At 34.1% G+C, this 22,681-nt stretch overlaps 12 non-coding genes across 12 annotated transcripts; all 12 read left to right on the top strand.

The window, feature by feature from the left end:
* Positions 1-4,725: 4,725 nt before the first annotated feature.
* Positions 4,726-4,807, top strand: TRNAL-AAG (transfer RNA leucine (anticodon AAG)). Its single transcript has one exon. It is a non-coding gene; the product is annotated as a tRNA-Leu (tRNA).
* A 956-nt stretch (positions 4,808-5,763) lies between these two features.
* TRNAL-UAG (transfer RNA leucine (anticodon UAG)) lies at positions 5,764-5,845 on the top strand. The gene has a single exon. It is a non-coding gene; the product is annotated as a tRNA-Leu (tRNA).
* Positions 5,846-7,113: 1,268 nt separating this feature from the next.
* Positions 7,114-7,195, top strand: TRNAL-UAG (transfer RNA leucine (anticodon UAG)). Its single transcript has one exon. It is a non-coding gene; the product is annotated as a tRNA-Leu (tRNA).
* Positions 7,196-8,464: 1,269 nt separating this feature from the next.
* Positions 8,465-8,546, top strand: TRNAL-AAG (transfer RNA leucine (anticodon AAG)). The gene has a single exon. It is a non-coding gene; the product is annotated as a tRNA-Leu (tRNA).
* A 956-nt stretch (positions 8,547-9,502) lies between these two features.
* On the top strand, positions 9,503-9,584 carry TRNAL-AAG (transfer RNA leucine (anticodon AAG)). Its single transcript has one exon. It is a non-coding gene; the product is annotated as a tRNA-Leu (tRNA).
* A 956-nt stretch (positions 9,585-10,540) lies between these two features.
* On the top strand, positions 10,541-10,622 carry TRNAL-UAG (transfer RNA leucine (anticodon UAG)). Its single transcript has one exon. It is a non-coding gene; the product is annotated as a tRNA-Leu (tRNA).
* A 3,072-nt stretch (positions 10,623-13,694) lies between these two features.
* Positions 13,695-13,776, top strand: TRNAL-UAG (transfer RNA leucine (anticodon UAG)). The gene has a single exon. It is a non-coding gene; the product is annotated as a tRNA-Leu (tRNA).
* A 231-nt stretch (positions 13,777-14,007) lies between these two features.
* On the top strand, positions 14,008-14,089 carry TRNAL-AAG (transfer RNA leucine (anticodon AAG)). Its single transcript has one exon. It is a non-coding gene; the product is annotated as a tRNA-Leu (tRNA).
* Positions 14,090-17,022: 2,933 nt separating this feature from the next.
* TRNAL-AAG (transfer RNA leucine (anticodon AAG)) lies at positions 17,023-17,104 on the top strand. Its single transcript has one exon. It is a non-coding gene; the product is annotated as a tRNA-Leu (tRNA).
* Positions 17,105-20,155: 3,051 nt separating this feature from the next.
* Positions 20,156-20,237, top strand: TRNAL-AAG (transfer RNA leucine (anticodon AAG)). The gene has a single exon. It is a non-coding gene; the product is annotated as a tRNA-Leu (tRNA).
* A 1,255-nt stretch (positions 20,238-21,492) lies between these two features.
* TRNAL-AAG (transfer RNA leucine (anticodon AAG)) lies at positions 21,493-21,574 on the top strand. Its single transcript has one exon. It is a non-coding gene; the product is annotated as a tRNA-Leu (tRNA).
* An 802-nt stretch (positions 21,575-22,376) lies between these two features.
* Positions 22,377-22,458, top strand: TRNAL-AAG (transfer RNA leucine (anticodon AAG)). The gene has a single exon. It is a non-coding gene; the product is annotated as a tRNA-Leu (tRNA).
* Positions 22,459-22,681: the final 223 nt, after the last annotated feature.

Below are 22,681 nucleotides of genomic sequence, written 5' to 3'. Positions count from 1 at the left end.
TCAAATCCCACTGCTGCCACTAGTATGAGTTCTTTTAAACCTTTTTATCTAATTCTTATAATTATGCTAACATGCAAAATTAGCATATGCTTTAATCTCACTGCTGCCAGTATTATGAGATCTTGAAATGTTTTTGTACTTATTCTTATGATTTTGCTAGCATGCAAATTAGCATGTGATATAGTCTTCTTTTGTATTTGTATGATTTAGCAGTTTTCAGTTAAGATAAAGACCGTTGATAGAATCTTTGTTTTTGCCTAATGTTTAGAGACATGCCCATTTTCCAAAATGTACTAATTTTAAATGTTGTCAAATGTACTTCACTTTCTCTAAGGAAGCTTAATTAATCATGCTGTTTAAGGTAGCATGACCGAGTAGTCTAAGGCGCTGGATTTAGGCTCCAGTCTCTTTGGAGGCGTGGGTTCAAATCCCACTGCTGCCAACATCTTGAGGTTTTGAAAACCTTTTCAGCTTATATTTATGATTTTGCTAATAGAAAAATTAGCATATTTTTGTATGAGTGCGTGCTTTGCTTTTTTGGAAAAGACAAAAGATAGAATCATTGCTTTTTCCTTTTTGTTTAGAGACCTATCCATTTTCCACAATGCACAAGTTTAAAATGTAGTCAGATACACTAAACTTACTCTAAGGAAGCTCTTTCAATGATGCATTAGGTAGCATGGCCGAGCGGTCTAAGGCGCTGGATTAAGGCTCCAGTCTCTTCGGAGGTGTGGGTTCAAATCCCACTGCCGCCAGGATTATGAGGTTTTGAGAACCCTTTGATCTAATTCTGAGTAGTTTGTATTTCCATGAGTGTGTGCATTTCTGTTTCGGAAAAGACAGTTGAAAGAATCATTGATTGTTCCTATTGTTTAGAGACTTACCTAAATTTTAACAGACTTGTGGGTTCAAATGCCACTAGTATGAGTTCTTTTAAACCTTTTTATCTTATTCTTATAATTATGCTAACATGCAAAATTAGCATATGCTTTAAACCCACTGCTGCCAGTATTATGAGATCTTGAAATGTTTTTGTACTTATTCTTATGATTTTGCTAGCATGCAAATTAGCATGTGATTTAATCTTCTTTTGTATTTGCATGATTTTGCAGTTTTCAGTTAAGATAAAGACTGTTGATAGAATCCTTGCTTTTTCTAATGTTTAGAGACATGCCCATTCAAATCCCACTGCTGCCATTATTATGAGGTTTTGAGAACCCTTTGATCTAATTCTTATGGTTTTGTACTTTCATGAGTGTGTTAATTTCTGTTTAGGAAAAGACAGTTGAAAGAATCATTGATTTTTCCTATTGTTAAGAGACTTACCCATATTCCAATAGACTTGTGAGTTCAAATCCCACTGCTGCCACTAGTATGAGTTCTTTTAAACCTTTTTATCTCATTCTTATAATTATGCTAACATGCAAAATTAGCATATGCTTTAATCTCACTGCTGCCAGTATAATGAGATCTTGAAATGTTTTTGTACTTATTCTTATGATTTTGCTAGCATGCAAATTAGCATGTGATATAATCTTCTTTTGTATTTGTATGATTTAGCAGTTTTCAGTTAAGATAAAGACCGTTGATAGAATCTTTGTTTTTGCCTAATGTTTAGAGACATGCCCATTTTCCAAAATGTACTAATTTTAAATGTTGTCAAATGTACTTCACTTACTCTAAGGAAGCTTAATTAATCATGCTGTTTAAGGTAGCATGGCCGAGTGATCTAAGGCGCTGGATTTAGGCTCCAGTCTCTTTGGAAGCGTGGGTTCAAATCCCACTGCTGCCAACATATTGAGGTTTTGAAAACCTTTACAGCTTATATTTATGATTTTGCTAGCAGAAAAATTAGCATATTTTTGTATGAGTGCGTGCTTTGCTTTTTTGGAAAAGACAAAAGATAGAATCATTGCTTTTTCCTTTTTGTTTAGAGACCTATCCATTTTCCACAATGCACAAGTTTAAAATGTAGTCAGATACACTAAACTTACTCTAAGGAAGCTCTTTTAATGATCCATTAGGTAGCATGGCCGAGCGGTCTAAGGCGCTGGGTTAAGGCTCCAGTCTCTTCGGAGGTGTGGGTTCAAATCCCACTGCTGCCAGTATTATGAGGTTTTGAGAACCCTTTGATCTAATTCTGAGTATTTTGTATTTCCATGAGTGTGTGCATTTCTGTTTTGGAAAAGACAGTTGAAAGAATCATTGATTGTTCCTATTGTTTAGAGACTTACCTAAATTTTAACAGACTTGTGGGTTCAAATGCCACTAGTATGAGTTCTTTTAAACCTTTTTATCTCATTCTTATAATTATGCTAACATGCAAAATTAGCATATGCTTTAAACCCACTGCTGCCAGTATTATGAGATCTTAAAATGTTTTTGTACTTATTCTTATGATTTTGCTAGCATGCAAATTAGCATGTGATTTAATCTTCTTTTGTATTTGCATGATTTTGCAGTTTTCAGTTAAGATAAAGACTGTTGAAAGAATCCTTGCATTTTTCTAATGTTTAGAGACATGCCCATTCAAATCCCACTGCTGCCATTATTATGAGGTTTTGAGAACCCTTTGATCTAATTCTTATGGTTTTGTACTTTCATGAGTGTGTTAATTTCTGTTTAGGAAAAGACAGTTGAAAGAATCATTGATTTTTCCTATTGTTAAGAGACTTACCCATATTCCAACAGACTTGTGAGTTCAAATCCCACTGCTGCCACTAGTATGAGTTCTTTTAAACCTTTTTATCTAATTCTTATAATTATGCTAACATGCAAAATTAGCATATGCTTTAATCTCACTGCTGCCAGTATTATGAGATCTTGAAATGTTTTTGTACTTATTCTTATGATTTTGCTAGCATGCAAATTAGCATGTGATATAGTCTTCTTTTGTATTTGTATGATTTAGCAGTTTTCAGTTAAGATAAAGACCGTTGATAGAATCTTTGTTTTTGCCTAATGTTTAGAGACATGCCCATTTTCCAAAATGTACTAATTTTAAATGTTGTCAAATGTACTTCACTTTCTCTAAGGAAGCTTAATTAATCATGCTGTTTAAGGTAGCATGACCGAGTAGTCTAAGGCGCTGGATTTAGGCTCCAGTCTCTTTGGAGGCGTGGGTTCAAATCCCACTGCTGCCAACATCTTGAGGTTTTGAAAACCTTTTCAGCTTATATTTATGATTTTGCTAATAGAAAAATTAGCATATTTTTGTATGAGTGCGTGCTTTGCTTTTTTGGAAAAGACAAAAGATAGAATCATTGCTTTTTCCTTTTTGTTTAGAGACCTATCCATTTTCCACAATGCACAAGTTTAAAATGTAGTCAGATACACTAAACTTACTCTAAGGAAGCTCTTTCAATGATGCATTAGGTAGCATGGCCGAGCGGTCTAAGGCGCTGGATTAAGGCTCCAGTCTCTTCGGAGGTGTGGGTTCAAATCCCACTGCCGCCAGGATTATGAGGTTTTGAGAACCCTTTGATCTAATTCTGAGTAGTTTGTATTTCCATGAGTGTGTGCATTTCTGTTTCGGAAAAGACAGTTGAAAGAATCATTGATTGTTCCTATTGTTTAGAGACTTACCTAAATTTTAACAGACTTGTGGGTTCAAATGCCACTAGTATGAGTTCTTTTAAACCTTTTTATCTTATTCTTATAATTATGCTAACATGCAAAATTAGCATATGCTTTAAACCCACTGCTGCCAGTATTATGAGATCTTGAAATGTTTTTGTACTTATTCTTATGATTTTGCTAACATGCAAATTAGCATGTGATTTAATCTTCTTTTGTATTTGCATGATTTTGCAGTTTTCAGTTCAGATAAAGACTGTTGATAGAATCCTTGCTTTTTTCTAATGTTTAGAGACATGCCCATTCAAATCCCACTGCTGCCATTATTATGAGGTTTTGAGAACCCTTTGATCTAATTCTTATGATTTTGTATTTTCATGAGTGTGTTAATTTCTGTTTAGGAAAAGACAGTTGAAAGAATCTTTGATTTTTCCTATTGTTAAGAGACTTACCCATATTCCAACAGACTTGTGAGTTCAAATCCCACTGCTGCCACTAGTATGAGTTCTTTTAAACCTTTTTATCTCATTCTTATAATTATGCTAACATGCAAAATTAGCATATGCTTTAATCTCACTGCTGCCAGTATTATGAGATCTTGAAATGTTTTTGTACTTATTCTTATGATTTTGCTAGCATGCAAATTAGCATGTGATATAATCTTCTTTTGTATTTGTATGATTTAGCAGTTTTCAGTTAAGATAAAGACCGTTGATAGAATCTTTGTTTTTGCCTAATGTTTAGAGACATGCCCATTTTCCAAAATGTACTAATTTTAAATGTTGTCAAATGTACTTCACTTTCTCTAAGGAAGCTTAATTAACCATACTGTTTAAGGTAGCATGGCCGAGTGGTCTAAGGCGCTGGATTTAGGCTCTAGTCTCTTTGGAGGCGTGGGTTCAAATCCCACTGCTGCCAACATATTGAGGTTTTGAAAACCTTTTCAGCTTATATTTATGATTTTGCTAATAGAAAAATTAGCATATTTTTGTATGAGTGCGTGCTTTGCTTTTTTGGAAAAGACAAAAGATAGAATCATTGCTTTTTCCTTTTTGTTTAGAGACCTATCCATTTTCCACAATGCACAAGTTTAAAATGTAGTCAGATACACTAAACTTACTCTAAGGAAGCTCTTTGAATGATGCATTAGGTAGCATGGCCGAGCGGTCTAAGGCGCTGGATTAAGGCTCCAGTCTCTTCGGAGGCGTGGGTTCAAATCCCACTGCTGCCAGTATTATGAGGTTTTGAGAACCCTTTGATCTAATTCTGAGTATTTTGTATTTCCATGAGTGTGTGCATTTCTGTTTTGGAAAAGACAGTTGAAAGAATCATTGATTGTTCCTATTGTTTAGAGACTTACCTAAATTTTAACAGACTTGTGGGTTCAAATGCCACTAGTATGAGTTCTTTTAAACCTTTTTATCTTATTCTTATAATTATGCTAACATGCAAAATTAGCATATGCTTTAAACCCACTGCTGCCAGTATTATGAGATCTTGAAATGTTTTTGTACTTATTCTTATGATTTTGCTAACATGCAAATTAGCATGTGATTTAATCTTCTTTTGTATTTGCATGATTTTGCAGTTTTCAGTTCAGATAAAGACTGTTGATAGAATCCTTGCTTTTTTCTAATGTTTAGAGACATGCCCATTCAAATCCCACTGCTGCCATTATTATGAGGTTTTGAGAACCCTTTGATCTAATTCTTATGATTTTGTATTTTCATGAGTGTGTTAATTTCTGTTTAGGAAAAGACAGTTGAAAGAATCTTTGATTTTTCCTATTGTTAAGAGACTTACCCATATTCCAACAGACTTGTGAGTTCAAATCCCACTGCTGCCACTAGTATGAGTTCTTTTAAACCTTTTTATCTCATTCTTATAATTATGCTAACATGCAAAATTAGCATATGCTTTAATCTCACTGCTGCCAGTATAATGAGATCTTGAAATGTTTTTGTACTTATTCTTATGATTTTGCTAGCATGCAAATTAGCATGTGATATAATCTTCTTTTGTATTTGTATGATTTAGCAGTTTTCAGTTAAGATAAAGACCGTTGATAGAATCTTTGTTTTTGCCTAATGTTTAGAGACATGCCCATTTTCCAAAATGTACTAATTTTAAATGTTGTCAAATGTACTTCACTTTCTCTAAGGAAGCTTAATTAACCATACTGTTTAAGGTAGCATGGCCGAGTGGTCTAAGGCGCTGGATTTAGGCTCCAGTCTCTTTGGAGGCGTGGGTTCAAATCCCACTGCTGCCAACATATTGAGGTTTTGAAAACCTTTTCAGCTTATATTTATGATTTTGCTAATAGAAAAATTAGCATATTTTTGTATGAGTGCGTGCTTTGCTTTTTTGGAAAAGACAAAAGATAGAATCATTGCTTTTTCCTTTTTGTTTAGAGACTATCCATTTTCCACAATGCACAAGTTTAAAATGTAGTCAGATACACTAAACTTACTCTAAGGAAGCTCTTTTAATGACGCATTAGGTAGCATGGCTGAGCGGTCTAAGGCGCTGGATTAAGGCTCCAGTCTCTTCGGAGGCGTGGGTTCAAATCCCACTGCTGCCAGTATTATGAGGTTTTGAGAACCCTTTGATCTAATTCTGAGTATTTTGTATTTCCATGAGTGTGTGCATTTCTGTTTTGGAAAAGACAGTTGAAAGAATCATTGATTGTTCCTATTGTTTAGAGACTTACCTAAATTTTAACAGACTTGTGGGTTCAAATGCCACTAGTATGAGTTCTTTTAAACCTTTTTATCTTATTCTTATAATTATGCTAACATGCAAAATTAGCGTATGCTTTAAACCCACTGCTGCCAGTATTATGAGATCTTGAAATGTTTTTGTACTTATTCTTATGATTTTGCTAACATGCAAATTAGCATGTGATTTAATCTTCTTTTGTATTTGCATGATTTTCCAGTTTTCAGTTCAGATAAAGACTGTTGAAAGAATCCTTGCTTTTTTCTAATGTTTAGAGACATGCCCATTCAAATCCCACTGCTGCCATTATTATGAGGTTTTGAGAACCCTTTGATCTAATTCTTATGATTTTGTATTTTCATGAGTGTGTTAATTTCTGTTTAGGAAGAGACAGTTGAAAGAATCTTTGATTTTTCCTATTGTTAAGAGACTTTCCCATATTCCAACAGACTTGTGAGTTCAAATCCCACTGCTGCCACTAGTATGAGTTCTTTTAAACCTTTTTATCTCATTCTTATAATTATGCTAACATGCAAAATTAGCATATGCTTTAATCTCACTGCTGCCAGTATAATGAGATCTTGAAATGTTTTTGTACTTATTCTTATGATTTTGCTAGCATGCAAATTAGCATGTGATATAATCTTCTTTTGTATTTGTATGATTTAGCAGTTTTCAGTTAAGATAAAGACCGTTGATAGAATCTTTGTTTTTGCCTAATGTTTAGAGACATGCCCATTTTCCAAAATGTACTAATTTTAAATGTTGTCAAATGTACTTCACTTTCTCTAAGGAAGCTTAATTAACCATACTGTTTAAGGTAGCATGGCCGAGTGGTCTAAGGCGCTGGATTTAGGCTCCAGTCTCTTTGGAGGCGTGGGTTCAAATCCCACTGCTGCCAACATATTGAGGTTTTGAAAACCTTTTCAGCTTATATTTATGATTTTGCTAATAGAAAAATTAGCATATTTTTGTATGAGTGCGTGCTTTGCTTTTTTGGAAAAGACAAAAGATAGAATCATTGCTTTTTCCTTTTTGTTTAGAGACCTATCCATTTTCCACAATGCACAAGTTTAAAATGTAGTCAGATACACTAAACTTACTCTAAGGAAGCTCTTTTAATGATGCATTAGGTAGCATGGCCGAGCGGTGTAAGGCGCTGGATTAAGGCTCCAGTCTCTTTGGTGGCGTGGGTTCAAATCCCACTGCTGCCAGTATTATGAGGTTTTGAGAACCCTTTGATCTAATTCTGAGTATTTTGTATTTCCATGAGTGTGTGCATTTCTGTTTTGGAAAAGACAGTTGAAAGAATCATTGATTGTTCCTATTGTTTAGAGACTTACCTAAATTTTAACAGACTTGTGGGTTCAAATGCCACTAGTAAGAGTTCTTTTAAATCTTTTTATCTTATTCTTATAATTATGCTAACATGCAAAATTAGCATATGCTTTAAACCCACTGCTGCCAGTATTATGAGATCTTGAAATGTTTTTGTACTTATTCTTATGATTTTGCTAACATGCAAATTAGCATGTGATTTAATCTTCTTTTGTATTTGCATGATTTTGCAGTTTTCAGTTCAGATAAAGACTGTTGATAGAATCCTTGCTTTTTTCTAATGTTTAGAGACATGCCCATTCAAATCCCACTGCTGCCATTATTATGAGGTTTTGAGAACCCTTTGATCTAATTCTTATGATTTTGTATTTTCTTGAGTGTGTTAATTTCTGTTTAGGAAAAGACAGTTGAAAGAATCTTTGATTTTTCCTATTGTTAAGAGACTTACCCATATTCCAACAGACTTGTGAGTTCAAATCCCACTGCTGCCACTAGTATGAGTTCTTTTAAACCTTTTTATCTCATTCTTATAATTATGCTAACATGCAAAATTAGCATATGCTTTAATCTCACTGCTGCCAGTATTATGAGATCTTGAAATGTTTTTGTACTTATTCTTATGATTTTGCTAGCATGCAAATTAGCATGTGATATAATCTTCTTTTGTATTTGTATGATTTAGCAGTTTTCAGTTAAGATAAAGACCGTTGATAGAATCTTTGTTTTTGCCTAATGTTTATAGACATGCCCATTTTCCAAAATGTACTAATTTTAAATGTTGTCAAATGTACTTCACTTTCTCTAAGGAAGCTTAATTAACCATACTGTTTAAGGTAGCATGGCCGAGTGGTCTAAGGCACTGGATTAAGGCTCCAGTCTCTTCGGAGGCGTGGGTTCAAATCCCACTGCTGCCAGTATTATGAGGTTTTGAGAACCCTTTGATCTAATTCTGAGTATTTTGTATTTCCATGAGTGTGTGCATTTCTGTTTTGGAAAAGACAGTTGAAAGAATCATTCATTGTTCCTATTGTTTAGAGACTTACCTAAATTTTAACAGACTTGTGGGTTCAAATGCCACTAGTATGAGTTCTTTTAAATCTTTTTATCTTATTCTTATAATTATGCTAACATGCAAAATTAGCATATGCTTTAAACCCACTGCTGCCAGTATTATGAGATCTTGAAATGTTTTTGTACTTATTCTTATGATTTTGCTAACATGCAAATTAGCATGTGATTTAATCTTCTTTTGTATTTGCATGATTTTGCAGTTTTCAGTTCAGATAAAGACTGTTGATAGAATCCTTGCTTTTTTCTAATGTTTAGAGACATGCCCATTCAAATCCCACTGCTGCCATTATTATGAGGTTTTGAGAACCCTTTGATCTAATTCTTATGATTTTGTATTTTCATGAGTGTGTTAATTTCTGTTTAGGAAAAGACAGTTGAAAGAATCTTTGATTTTTCCTATTGTTAAGAGACTTACCCATATTCCAACAGACTTGTGAGTTCAAATCCCACTGCTGCCACTAGTATGAGTTCTTTTAAACCTTTTTATCTCATTCTTATAATTATGCTAACATGCAAAATTAGCATATGCTTTAATCTCACTGCTGCCAGTATTATGAGATCTTGAAATGTTTTTGTACTTATTCTTATGATTTTGCTAGCATGCAAATTAGCATGTGAAATAATCTTCTTTTGTATTTGTATGATTTAGCAGTTTTCAGTTAAGATAAAGACCGTTGATAGAATCTTTGTTTTTGCCTAATGTTTAGAGACATGCCCATTTTCCAAAATGTACTAATTTTAAATGTTGTCAAATGTACTTCACTTTCTCTAAGGAAGCTTAATTAACCATACTGTTTAAGGTAGCATGGCCGAGTGGTCTAAGGCACTGGATTAAGGCTCCAGTCTCTTCGGAGGCGTGGGTTCAAATCCCACTGCTGCCAGTATTATGAGGTTTTGAGAACCCTTTGATCTAATTCTGAGTATTTTGTATTTCCATGAGTGTGTGCATTTCTGTTTTGGAAAAGACAGTTGAAAGAATCATTCATTGTTCCTATTGTTTAGAGACTTACCTAAATTTTAACAGACTTGTGGGTTCAAATGCCACTAGTATGAGTTCTTTTAAATCTTTTTATCTTATTCTTATAATTATGCTAACATGCAAAATTAGCATATGCTTTAAACCCACTGCTGCCAGTATTATGAGATCTTGAAATGTTTTTGTACTTATTCTTATGATTTTGCTAACATGCAAATTAGCATGTGATTTAATCTTCTTTTGTATTTGCATGATTTTGCAGTTTTCAGTTCAGATAAAGACTGTTGATAGAATCCTTGCTTTTTTCTAATGTTTAGAGACATGCCCATTCAAATCCCACTGCTGCCATTATTATGAGGTTTTGAGAACCCTTTGATCTAATTCTTATGATTTTGTATTTTCATGAGTGTGTTAATTTCTGTTTAGGAAAAGACAGTTGAAAGAATCTTTGATTTTTCCTATTGTTAAGAGACTTACCCATATTCCAACAGACTTGTGAGTTCAAATCCCACTGCTGCCACTAGTATGAGTTCTTTTAAACCTTTTTATCTCATTCTTATAATTATGCTAACATGCAAAATTAGCATATGCTTTAATCTCACTGCTGCCAGTATTATGAGATCTTGAAATGTTTTTGTACTTATTCTTATGATTTTGCTAGCATGCAAATTAGCATGTGAAATAATCTTCTTTTGTATTTGTATGATTTAGCAGTTTTCAGTTAAGATAAAGACCGTTGATAGAATCTTTGTTTTTGCCTAATGTTTAGAGACATGCCCATTTTCCAAAATGTACTAATTTTAAATGTTGTCAAATGTACTTCACTTTCTCTAAGGAAGCTTAATTAACCATACTGTTTAAGGTAGCATGGCCGAGTGGTCTAAGGCGCTGGATTTAGGCTCCAGTCTCTTTGGAGGCGTGGGTTCAAATCCCACTGCTGCCAACATATTGAGGTTTTGAAAACCTTTTCAGCTTATATTTATGATTTTGCTAATAGAAAAATTAGCATATTTTTGTATGAGTGCGTGCTTTGCTTTTTTGGAAAAGACAAAAGATAGAATCATTGCTTTTTCCTTTTTGTTTAGAGACCTATCCATTTTCCACAATGCACAAGTTTAAAATGTAGTCAGATACACTAAACTTACTCTAAGGAAGCTCTTTTAATGACGCATTAGGTAGCATGGCTGAGCGGTCTAAGGTGCTGGATTAAGGCTCCAGTCTCTTCGGAGGCGTGGGTTCAAATCCCACTGCTGCCAGTATTATGAGGTTTTGAGAACCCTTTGATCTAATTCTGAGTATTTTGTATTTCCATGAGTGTGTGCATTTCTGTTTTGGAAAAGACAGTTGAAAGAATCATTGATTGTTCCTATTGTTTAGAGACTTACCTAAATTTTAACAGACTTGTGGGTTCAAATGCCACTAGTATGAGTTCTTTTAAACCTTTTTATCTTATTCTTATAATTATGCTAACATGCAAAATTAGCGTTTGCTTTAAACCCACTGCTGCCAGTATTATGAGATCTTGAAATGTTTTTGTACTTATTCTTATGATTTTGCTAACATGCAAATTAGCATGTGATTTAATCTTCTTTTGTATTTGCATGATTTTCCAGTTTTCAGTTCAGATAAAGACTGTTGAAAGAATCCTTGCTTTTTTCTAATGTTTAGAGACATGCCCATTCAAATCCCACTGCTGCCATTATTATGAGGTTTTGAGAACCCTTTGATCTAATTCTTATGATTTTGTATTTTCATGAGTGTGTTAATTTCTGTTTAGGAAGAGACAGTTGAAAGAATCTTTGATTTTTCCTATTGTTAAGAGACTTTCCCATATTCCAACAGACTTGTGAGTTCAAATCCCACTGCTGCCACTAGTATGAGTTCTTTTAAATCTTTTTATCTTATTCTTATAATTATGCTAACATGCAAAATTAGCATATGCTTTAAACCCACTGCTGCCAGTATTATGAGATCTTGAAATGTTTTTGTACTTATTCTTATGATTTTGCTAACATGCAAATTAGCATGTGATTTAATCTTCTTTTGTATTTGCATGATTTTGCAGTTTTCAGTTCAGATAAAGACTGTTGATAGAATCCTTGCTTTTTTCTAATGTTTAGAGACATGCCCATTCAAATCCCACTGCTGCCATTATTATGAGGTTTTGAGAACCCTTTGATCTAATTCTTATGATTTTGTATTTTCATGAGTGTGTTAATTTCTGTTTAGGAAAAGACAGTTGAAAGAATCATTGATTTTTCCTATTGTTAAGAGACTTACCCATATTCCAACAGACTTGTGAGTTCAAATCCCACTGCTGCCACTAGTATGAGTTCTTTTAAACCTTTTTATCTCATTCTTATAATTATGCTAACATGCAAAATTAGCATATGCTTTAATCTCACTGCTGCCAGTATTATGAGATCTTGAAATGTTTTTGTACTTATTCTTATAATTTTGCTAGCATGCAAATTAGCATGTGATATAATCTTCTTTTGTATTTGTATGATTTAGCAGTTTTCAGTTAAGATAAAGACCGTTGATAGAATCTTTGTTTTTGCCTAATGTTTAGAGACATGCCCATTTTCCAAAATGTACTAATTTTAAATGTTGTCAAATGTACTTCACTTTCTCTAAGGAAGCTTAATTAACCATACTGTTTAAGGTAGCATTGCCGAGTGGTCTAAGGTGCTGGATTTAGGCTCCAGTCTCTTTGGAGGCGTGGGTTCAAATCCCACTGCTGCCAACATATTGAGGTTTTGAAAACCTTTTCAGCTTATATTTATGATTTTGCTAATAGAAAAATTAGCATATTTTTGTATGAGTGCGTGCTTTGCTTTTTTGGAAAAGACAAAAGATAGAATCATTGCTTTTTCCTTTTTGTTTAGAGACCTATCCATTTTCCACAATGCACAAGTTTAAAATGTAGTCAGATGCACTAAACTTACTCTAAGGAAGCTCTTTTAATGACGCATTAGGTAGCATGGCTGAGCGGTCTAAGGCGCTGGATTAAGGTTCCAGTCTCTTCGGAGGCGTGGGTTCAAATCCCACTGCTGCCAGTATTATGAGGTTTTGAGAACCCTTTGATCTAATTCTGAGTATTTTGTATTTCCATGAGTGTGTGCATTTCTGTTTTGGAAAAGACAGTTGAAAGAATCATTGATTGTTCCTATTGTTTAGAGACTTACCTAAATTTTAACAGACTTGTGGGTTCAAATGCCACTAGTATGAGTTCTTTTAAACCTTTTTATCTTATTCTTATAATTATGCTAACATGCAAAATTAGCGTATGCTTTAAACCCACTGCTGCCAGTATTATGAGATCTTGAAATGTTTTTGTACTTATTCTTATGATTTTGCTAACATGCAAATTAGCATGTGATTTAATCTTCTTTTGTATTTGCATGATTTTCCAGTTTTCAGTTCAGATAAAGACTGTTGAAAGAATCCTTGCTTTTTTCTAATGTTTAGAGACATGCCCATTCAAATCCCACTGCTGCCATTATTATGAGGTTTTGAGAACCCTTTGATCTAATTCTTATGATTTTGTATTTTCATGAGTGTGTTAATTTCTGTTTAGGAAGAGACAGTTGAAAGAATCTTTGATTTTTCCTATTGTTAAGAGACTTTCCCATATTCCAACAGACTTGTGAGTTCAAATCCCACTGCTGCCACTAGTATGAGTTCTTTTAAACCTTTTTATCTCATTCTTATAATTATGCTAACATGCAAAATTAGCATATGCTTTAATCTCACTGCTGCCAGTATAATGAGATCTTGAAATGTTTTTGTACTTATTCTTATGATTTTGCTAGCATGCAAATTAGCATGTGATATAATCTTCTTTTGTATTTGTATGATTTAGCAGTTTTCAGTTAAGATAAAGACCGTTGATAGAATCTTTGTTTTTGCCTAATGTTTAGAGACATGCCCATTTTCCAAAATGTACTAATTTTAAATGTTGTCAAATGTACTTCACTTTCTCTAAGGAAGCTTAATTAACCATACTGTTTAAGGTAGCATGGCCGAGTGGTCTAAGGCGCTGGATTTAGGCTCCAGTCTCTTTGGAGGCGTGGGTTCAAATCCCACTGCTGCCAACATATTGAGGTTTTGAAAACCTTTTCAGCTTATATTTATGATTTTGCTAATAGAAAAATTAGCATATTTTTGTATGAGTGCGTGCTTTGCTTTTTTGGAAAAGACAAAAGATAGAATCATTGCTCTTTCCTTTTTGTTTAGAGACCTATCCATTTTCCACAATGCACAAGTTTAAAATGTAGTCAGATACACTAAACTTACTCTAAGGAAGCTCTTTTAATGATGCATTAGGTAGCATGGCCGAGCGGTCTAAGGCGCTGGATTAAGGCTCCAGTCTCTTCGGAGGCGTGGGTTCAAATCCCACTGCTGCCAGTATTATGAGGTTTTGAGAACCCTTTGATCTAATTCTGAGTATTTTGTATTTCCATGAGTGTGTGCATTTCTGTTTTGGAAAAGACAGTTGAAAGAATCATTGATTGTTCCTATTGTTTAGAGACTTACCTAAATTTTAACAGACTTGTGGGTTCAAATGCCACTAGTATGAGTTCTTTTAAATCTTTTTATCTTATTCTTATAATTATGCTAACATGCAAAATTAGCATATGCTTTAAACCCACTGCTGCCAGTATTATGAGATCTTGAAATGTTTTTGTACTTATTCTTATGATTTTGCTAACATGCAAATTAGCATGTGATTTAATCTTCTTTTGTATTTGCATGATTTTGCAGTTTTCAGTTCAGATAAAGACTGTTGATAGAATCCTTGCTTTTTTCTAATGTTTAGAGACATGCCCATTCAAATCCCACTGCTGCCATTATTATGAGGTTTTGAGAACCCTTTGATCTAATTCTTATGATTTTGTATTTTCATGAGTGTGTTAATTTCTGTTTAGGAAAAGACAGTTGAAAGAATCTTTGATTTTTCCTATTGTTAAGAGACTTACCCATATTCCAACAGACTTGTGAGTTCAAATCCCACTGCTGCCACTAGTATGAGTTCTTTTAAACCTTTTTATCTCATTCTTATAATTATGCTAACATGCAAAATTAGCATATGCTTTAATCTCACTGCTGCCAGTATTATGAGATCTTGAAATGTTTTTGTACTTATTCTTATGATTTTGCTAGCATGCAAATTAGCATGTGATATAATCTTCTTTTGTATTTGTATGATTTAGCAGTTTTCAGTTAAGATAAAGACCGTTGATAGAATCTTTGTTTTTGCCTAATGTTTAGAGACATGCCCATTTTCCAAAATGTACTAATTTTAAATGTTGTCAAATGTACTTCACTTTCTCTAAGGAAGCTTAATTAACCATACTGTTTAAGGTAGCATGGCCGAGTGGTCTAAGGCGCTGGATTTAGGCTCCAGTCTCTTTGGAGGCGTGGGTTCATATCCCTCTGCTGCCAACATATTGAGGTTTTGAAAACCTTTTCAGCTTATATTTATGATTTTGCTAATAGAAAAATTAGCACATTTTTGTATGAGTGCGTGCTTTGCTTTTTTGGAAAAGACAAAAGATAGAATCATTGCTTTTTCCTTTTTGTTTAGAGACCTATCCATTTTCCACAATGCACAAGTTTAAAATGTAGTCAGATACACTAAACTTACTCTAAGGAAGCTCTTTTAATGATGCATTAGGTAGCATGGCCGAGCGCTCTAAGGCGCTGGATTAAGGCTCCAGTCTCTTTGGAGGCGTGGGTTCAAATCCCTCTGCTGCCAACATATTGAGGTTTTGAAAACCTTTTCAGCTTATATTTATGATTTTGCTAATAGAAAAATTAGCACATTTTTGTATGAGTGCGTGCTTTGCTTTTTTGGAAAAGACAAAAGATAGAATCATTGCTTTTTCCTTTTTGTTTAGAGACCTATCCATTTTCCACAATGCACAAGTTTAAAATGTAGTCAGATACACTAAACTTACTCTAAGGAAGCTCTTTTAATGATGCATTAGGTAGCATGGCCGAGCGCTCTAAGGCGCTGGATTAAGGCTCCAGTCTCTTCGGAGGCGTGGGTTCAAATCCCACTGCTGCCAGTATTATGAGGTTTTGAGAACCCTTTGATCTAATTCTGAGTATTTTGTATTTCCATGAGTGTGTGCATTTCTGTTTTGGAAAAGACAGTTGAAAGAATCATTGATTGTTCCTATTGTTTAGAGACTTACCTAAATTTTAACAGACTTGTGGGTTCAAATGCCACTAGTATGAGTTCTTTTAAACCTTTTTATCTTATTCTTATAATTATGCTAACATGCAAAATTAGCATATGCTTTAAACCCACTGCTGCCAGTATTATGAGATCTTGAAATGTTTTTGTACTTATTCTTATGATTTTGCTAACATGCAAATTAGCATGTGATTTAATCTTCTTTTGTATTTGCATGATTTTCCAGTTTTCAGTTCAGATAAAGACTGTTGAAAGAATCCTTGCTTTTTTCTAATGTTTAGAGACATGCCCATTCAAATCCCACTGCTGCCATTATTATGAGGTTTTGAGAACCCTTTGATCTAATTCTTATGATTTTGTATTTTCATGAGTGTGTTAATTTCTGTTTAGGAAGAGACAGTTGAAAGAATCTTTGATTTTTCCTATTGTTAAGAGACTTACCCATATTCCAACAGACTTGTGAGTTCAAATCCCACTGCTGCCACTAGTATGAGTTCTTTTAAACCTTTTTATCTCATTCTTATAATTATGCTAACATGCAAAATTAGCTTATGCTTTAATCTCACTGCTGCCAGTATAATGAGATCTTGAAATGTTTTTGTACTTATTCTTATGATTTTGCTAGCATGCAAATTAGCATGTGATATAATCTTCTTTTGTATTTGTATTATTTAGCAGTTTTCAGTTAAGATAAAGACCGTTGATAGAATCTTTGTTTTTGCCTAATGTTTAGAGACATGCCCATTTTCCAAAATGTACTAATTTTAAATGTTGTCAAATGTACTTCACTTTCTCTAAGGAAGCTTAATTAACTATACTGTTTAAGGTAGCATGGCCGAGTGGTCTAAGGTGCTGGATTTAGGCTCCAGTCTCTTTGGAGGCGTGGGTTCAAATCCCACTGCTGCCAACATATTGAGGTTTTGAAAACCTTTTCAGCTTATATTTATGATTTTGCTAATAGAAAAATTAGCATATTTTTGTATGAGTGTGTGCTTTGCTTTTTTGGAAAAGACAAAAGATAGAATCATTGCTTTTTCCTTTTTGTTTAGAGACCTATCCATTTTCCACAATGCACAAGTTTAAAATGTAGTCAGATACACTAAACTTACTCTAAGGAAGCTCTTTTAATGATGCATTAGGTAGCATGGCCGAGCGGTCTAAGGCGCTGGATTAAGGCTCCAGTCTCTTCGGAGGCGTGGGTTCAAATCCCACTGCTGCCAGTATTATGAGGTTTTGAGAACCCTTTGATCTAATTCTGAGGATTTTGTATTTCCATGAGTGTGTGCATTTCTGTTTTGGAAAAGACAGTTGAAAGAATCATTGATTGTTCCTATTGTTTAGAGACTTACCTAAATTTTAACAGACTTGTGGGTTCAAATGCCACTAGTATGAGTTCTTTTAAACCTTTTTATCTTATTCTTATAATAATGCTAACATGCAAAATTAGCATATGCTTTAAACCCACTGCTGCCAGTATTATGAGATCTTGAAATGTTTTTGTACTTATTCTTATGATTTTGCTAACATGCAAATTAGCATGTGATATAATCTTCTTTTGTATTTGTATGATTTTGCAGTTTTCAGTTCAGATAAAGACCGTTGATAGAATCTTTGTTTTTGCCTAATGTTTAGAGACATGCCCATTTTTCAAAATGTACTAATTTTAAATGTTGTCAAATGTACTTCACTTTCTCTAAGGAAGCTTAATTATCCATGCTGTTTAAGGTAGCATGGCTGAGTGGTCTAAGGCGCTGGATTTAGGCTCCAGTCTCTTTGGAGGCGTGGGTTCAAATCCCACTGCTGCCAACATATTGAGGTTTTGAAAACCTTTTCAGCTTATATTTATGATTTTGCTAACAGAAAAATTAGCATATTTTTGTATGAGTGCGTGCTTTGCTTTTTTGGAAAAGACAAAAGATAGAATCATTGCTTTTTCCTTTTTGTTTAGAGACTATCCATTTTCCACAATGCACAAGTTCAAAATGTAGTCAGATACACTAAACTTACTCTAAGGAAGCTCTTTTAATGATGCATTAGGTAGCATGGCCGAGCGGTCTAAGGTGCTGGATTAAGGCTCCAGTCTCTTCGGAGGCGTGGGTTCAAATCCCACTGCTGCCAGTATTATGAGGTTTTGAGAACCCTTTGATCTAATTCTGAGGATTTTGTATTTCCATGAGTGTGTGCATTTCTGTTTTGGAAAAGACAGTTTTAGACTTTAGTTTAGAGACTTACCTAAATTTTTTACAGACTTGTGGGTTCAAATGCCACTAGTATGATTTCTTTTAAACCTTTTTATCTTATTCTTATAATTATGCTAACATGCAAAATTAGCATATGCTTTAAACCCACTGCTGCCAGTATTATGAGATCTTGAAATGTTTTTGTACTTATTCTTATGATTTTGCTAACATGCAAATTAGCATGTGATTTAATCTTCTTTTGTATTTGCATGATTTTCCAGTTTTCAGTTCAGATAAAGACTGTTGAAAGAATCCTTGCTTTTTTCTAATGTTTAGAGACATGCCCATTCAAATCCCACTGCTGCCATTATTATGAGGTTTTGAGAACCCTTTGATCTAATTCTTATGATTTTGTATTTTCATGAGTGTGTTAATTTCTGTTTAGGAAAAGACAGTTGAAAGAATCATTGATTTTTCCTATTGTTAAGAGACTTACCCATATTCCAACAGACTTGTGAGTTCAAATCCCACTGCTGCCACTAGTATGAGTTCTTTTAAACCTTTTTATCTCATTCTTATAATTATGCTAACATGCAAAATTAGCATATGCTTTAATCTCACTGCTGCCAGTATTATGAGATCTTGAAATGTTTTTGTACTTATTCTTATGATTTTGCTAGCATGCAAATTAGCATGTGATATAATCTTCTTTTGTATTTGTATGATTTAGCAGTTTTCAGTTAAGATAAAGACCGTTGATAGAATCTTTGTTTTTGCCTAATGTTTAGAGACATGCCCATTTTCCAAAATGTACTAATTTTAAATGTTGTCAAATGTACTTCACTTTCTCTAAGGGAGCTTAATTAACCATGCTGTTTAAGGTAGCATGGCCGAGTGGTCTAAGGTGCTGGATTTAGGCTCCAGTCTCTTTGGAGGCGTGGGTTCAAATCCCACTGCTGCCAACATATTGAGGTTTTGAAAACCTTTTCAGCTTATATTTATGATTTTGCTAATAGAAAAATTAGCATATTTTTGTATGAGTGCGTGCTTTGCTTTTTTGGAAAAGACAAAAGATAGAATCATTGCTTTTTCCTTTTTGTTTAGAGACCTATCCATTTTCCACAATGCACAAGTTTAAAATGTAGTCAGATACACTAAACTTACTCTAAGGAAGCTCTTTTAATGATGCATTAGGTAGCATGGCCAAGCGGTCTAAGGCACTGGATTAAGGCTCCAGTCTCTTCGGAGGCGTGGGTTCAAATCCCACTGCTGCCAGTATTATGAGGTTTTGAGAACCCTTTGATCTAATTCTAAGTATTTTGTATTTCCATGAGTGAGTGCATTTCTGTTTTGGAAAAGACAGTTGAAAGAATCATTGATTGTTCCTATTGTTTAGAGACTTACCTAAATTTTAACAGACTTGTGGGTTCAAATGCCACTAGTATGAGTTCTTTTAAACCTTTTTATCTTATTCTTATAATTATGCTAACATGCAAAATTAGCATATGCTTTAAACCCACTGCTGCCAGTATTATGAGATCTTGAAATGTTTTTGTACTTATTCTTATGATTTTGCTAGCATGCAAATTAGCATGTGATATAATCTTCTTTTGTATTTGTATGATTTAGCAGTTTTCAGTTAAGATAAAGACCGTTGATAGAATCTTTGTTTTTGCCTAATGTTTAGAGACATGCCCATTTTCCAAAATGTACTAATTTTAAATGTTGTCAAATGTACTTCACTTTGTCTAAGGAAGCTTAATTATCCATCCTGTTTAAGGTAGCATGGCTGAGTGGTCTAAGGTGCTGGATTTAGGCTCCAGTCTCTTTGGAGGCGTGGGTTCAAATCCCACTGCTGCCAACATATTGAGGTTTTGAAAACCTTTTCAGCTTATATTTATGATTTTGCTAACAGAAAAATTTGCATATTTTTGTATGAGTGCGTGCTTTGCTTTTTTGGAAAAGACAAAAGATAGAATCATTGCTTTTTCCTTTTTGTTTAGAGACTATCCATTTTCCACAATGCACAAGTTTAAAATGTAGTCAGATACACTAAACTTACTCTAAGGAAGCTCTTTTAATGATGCATTAGGTAGCATGGCCGAGCGGTCTAAGGCGCTGGATTAAGGCTCCAGTCTCTTCGGAGGCGTGGGTTCAAATCCCACTGCTGCCAGTATTATGAGGTTTTGAGAACCCTTTGATCTAATTCTGAGGATTTTGTATTTCCATGAGTGTGTGCATTTCTGTTTTGGAAAAGACAGTTTTAGACTTTAGTTTAGAGACTTACCTAAATTTTTTACAGACTTGTGGGTTCAAATGCCACTAGTATGATTTCTTTTAAACCTTTTTATCTTATTCTTATAATTATGCTAACATGCAAAATTAGCATATGCTTTAAACCCACTGCTGCCAGTATTATGAGATCTTGAAATGTTTTTGTACTTATTCTTATGATTTTGCTAACATGCAAATTAGCATGTGATTTAATCTTCTTTTGTATTTGCATGATTTTCCAGTTTTCAGTTCAGATAAAGACTGTTGAAAGAATCCTTGCTTTTTTCTAATGTTTAGAGACATGCCCATTCAAATCCCACTGCTGCCATTATTATGAGGTTTTGAGAACCCTTTGATCTAATTCTTATGATTTTGTATTTTCATGAGTGTGTTAATTTCTGTTTAGGAAAAGACAGTTGAAAGAATCATTGATTTTTCCTATTGTTAAGAGACTTACCCATATTCCAACAGACTTGTGAGTTCAAATCCCACTGCTGCCACTAGTATGAGTTCTTTTAAACCTTTTTATCTCATTCTTATAATTATGCTAACATGCAAAATTAGCATATGCTTTAATCTCACTGCTGCCAGTATTATGAGATCTTGAAATGTTTTTGTACTTATTCTTATGATTTTGCTAGCATGCAAATTAGCATGTGATATAATCTTCTTTTGTATTTGTATGATTTAGCAGTTTTCAGTTAAGATAAAGACCGTTGATAGAATCTTTGTTTTTGCCTAATGTTTAGAGACATGCCCATTTTCCAAAATGTACTAATTTTAAATGTTGTCAAATGTACTTCACTTTCTCTAAGGGAGCTTAATTAACCATGCTGTTTAAGGTAGCATGGCCGAGTGGTCTAAGGTGCTGGATTTAGGCTCCAGTCTCTTTGGAGGCGTGGGTTCAAATCCCACTGCTGCTAACATATTGAGGTTTTGAAAACCTTTTCAGCTTATATTTATGATTTTGCTAATAGAAAAATTAGCATATTTTTGTATGAGTGCGTGCTTTGCTTTTTTGGAAAAGACAAAAGATAGAATCATTGCTTTTTCCTTTTTGTTTAGAGACCTATCCATTTTCCACAATGCACAAGTTTAAAATGTAGTCAGATACACTAAACTTACTCTAAGGAAGCTCTTTTAATGATGCATTAGGTAGCATGGCCGAGCGGTCTAAGGCGCTGGATTAAGGCTCCAGTCTCTTCGGAGGCGTGGGTTCAAATCCCACTGCTGCCAGTATTATGAGGTTTTGAGAACCCTTTGATCTAATTCTGAGGATTTTGTATTTCCATGAGTGTGTGCATTTCTGTTTTGGAAAAGACAGTTTTAGACTTTAGTTTAGAGACTTACCTAAATTTTTTACAGACTTGTGGGTTCAAATGCCACTAGTATGATTTCTTTTAAACCTTTTTATCTTATTCTTATAATTATGCTAACATGCAAAATTAGCATATGCTTTAAACCCACTGCTGCCAGTATTATGAGATCTTGAAATGTTTTTGTACTTATTCTTATGATTTTGCTAGCATGCAAATTAGCATGTGATATAATCTTCTTTTGTATTTGTATGATTTAGCAGTTTTCAGTTAAGATAAAGACCGTTGATAGAATCTTTGTTTTTGCCTAATGTTTAGAGACATGCCCATTTTCCAAAATGTACTAATTTTAAATGTTGTCAAATGTACTTCACTTTCTCTAAGGAAGCTTAATTATCCATGCTGTTTAAGGTAGCATGGCTGAGTGGTCTAAGGCGCTGCATTTAGGCTCCAGTCTCTTAGGAGGCGTGGGTTCAAATCCCACTGCTGCCAACATATTGAGGTTTTGAAAACCTTTTCAGCTTATATTTATGATTTTGCTAACAGAAAAATTAGCATATTTTTGTATGAGTGCGTGCTTTGCTTTTTTGGAAAAGACAAAAGATAGAATCATTGCTTTTTCCTTTTTGTTTAGAGACTATCCATTTTCCACAATGCACAAGTTTAAAATGTAGTCAGATACACTAAACTTACTCTAAGGAAGCTCTTTTAATGATGCATTAGGTAGCATGGCCGAGCGGTCTAAGGCGCTGGATTAAGGCTCCAGTCTCTTCGGAGGCGTGGGTTCAAATCCCACTGCTACCAGTATTATGAGGTATTGAGAACCCTTTGATCTAATTCTGAGGATTTTGTATTTCCATGAGTGTGTGCATTTCTGTTTTGGAAAAGACAGTTTTAGACTTTAGTTTAGAGACTTACCTAAATTTTTTACAGACTTGTGGGTTCAAATGCCACTAGTATGAGTTCTTTTAAACCTTTTTATCTTATTCTTATAATTATGCTAACATGCAAAATTAGCATATGCTTT

Source organism: Ranitomeya variabilis, chromosome 5, assembly GCF_051348905.1.
Source record: "Ranitomeya variabilis isolate aRanVar5 chromosome 5, aRanVar5.hap1, whole genome shotgun sequence".
NCBI lineage: Eukaryota > Metazoa > Chordata > Amphibia > Anura > Dendrobatidae > Ranitomeya > Ranitomeya variabilis.
The sequence above is the reverse complement of the archived record's forward strand: the minus strand, read 5'-3'. Positions and strand labels throughout refer to the sequence as shown.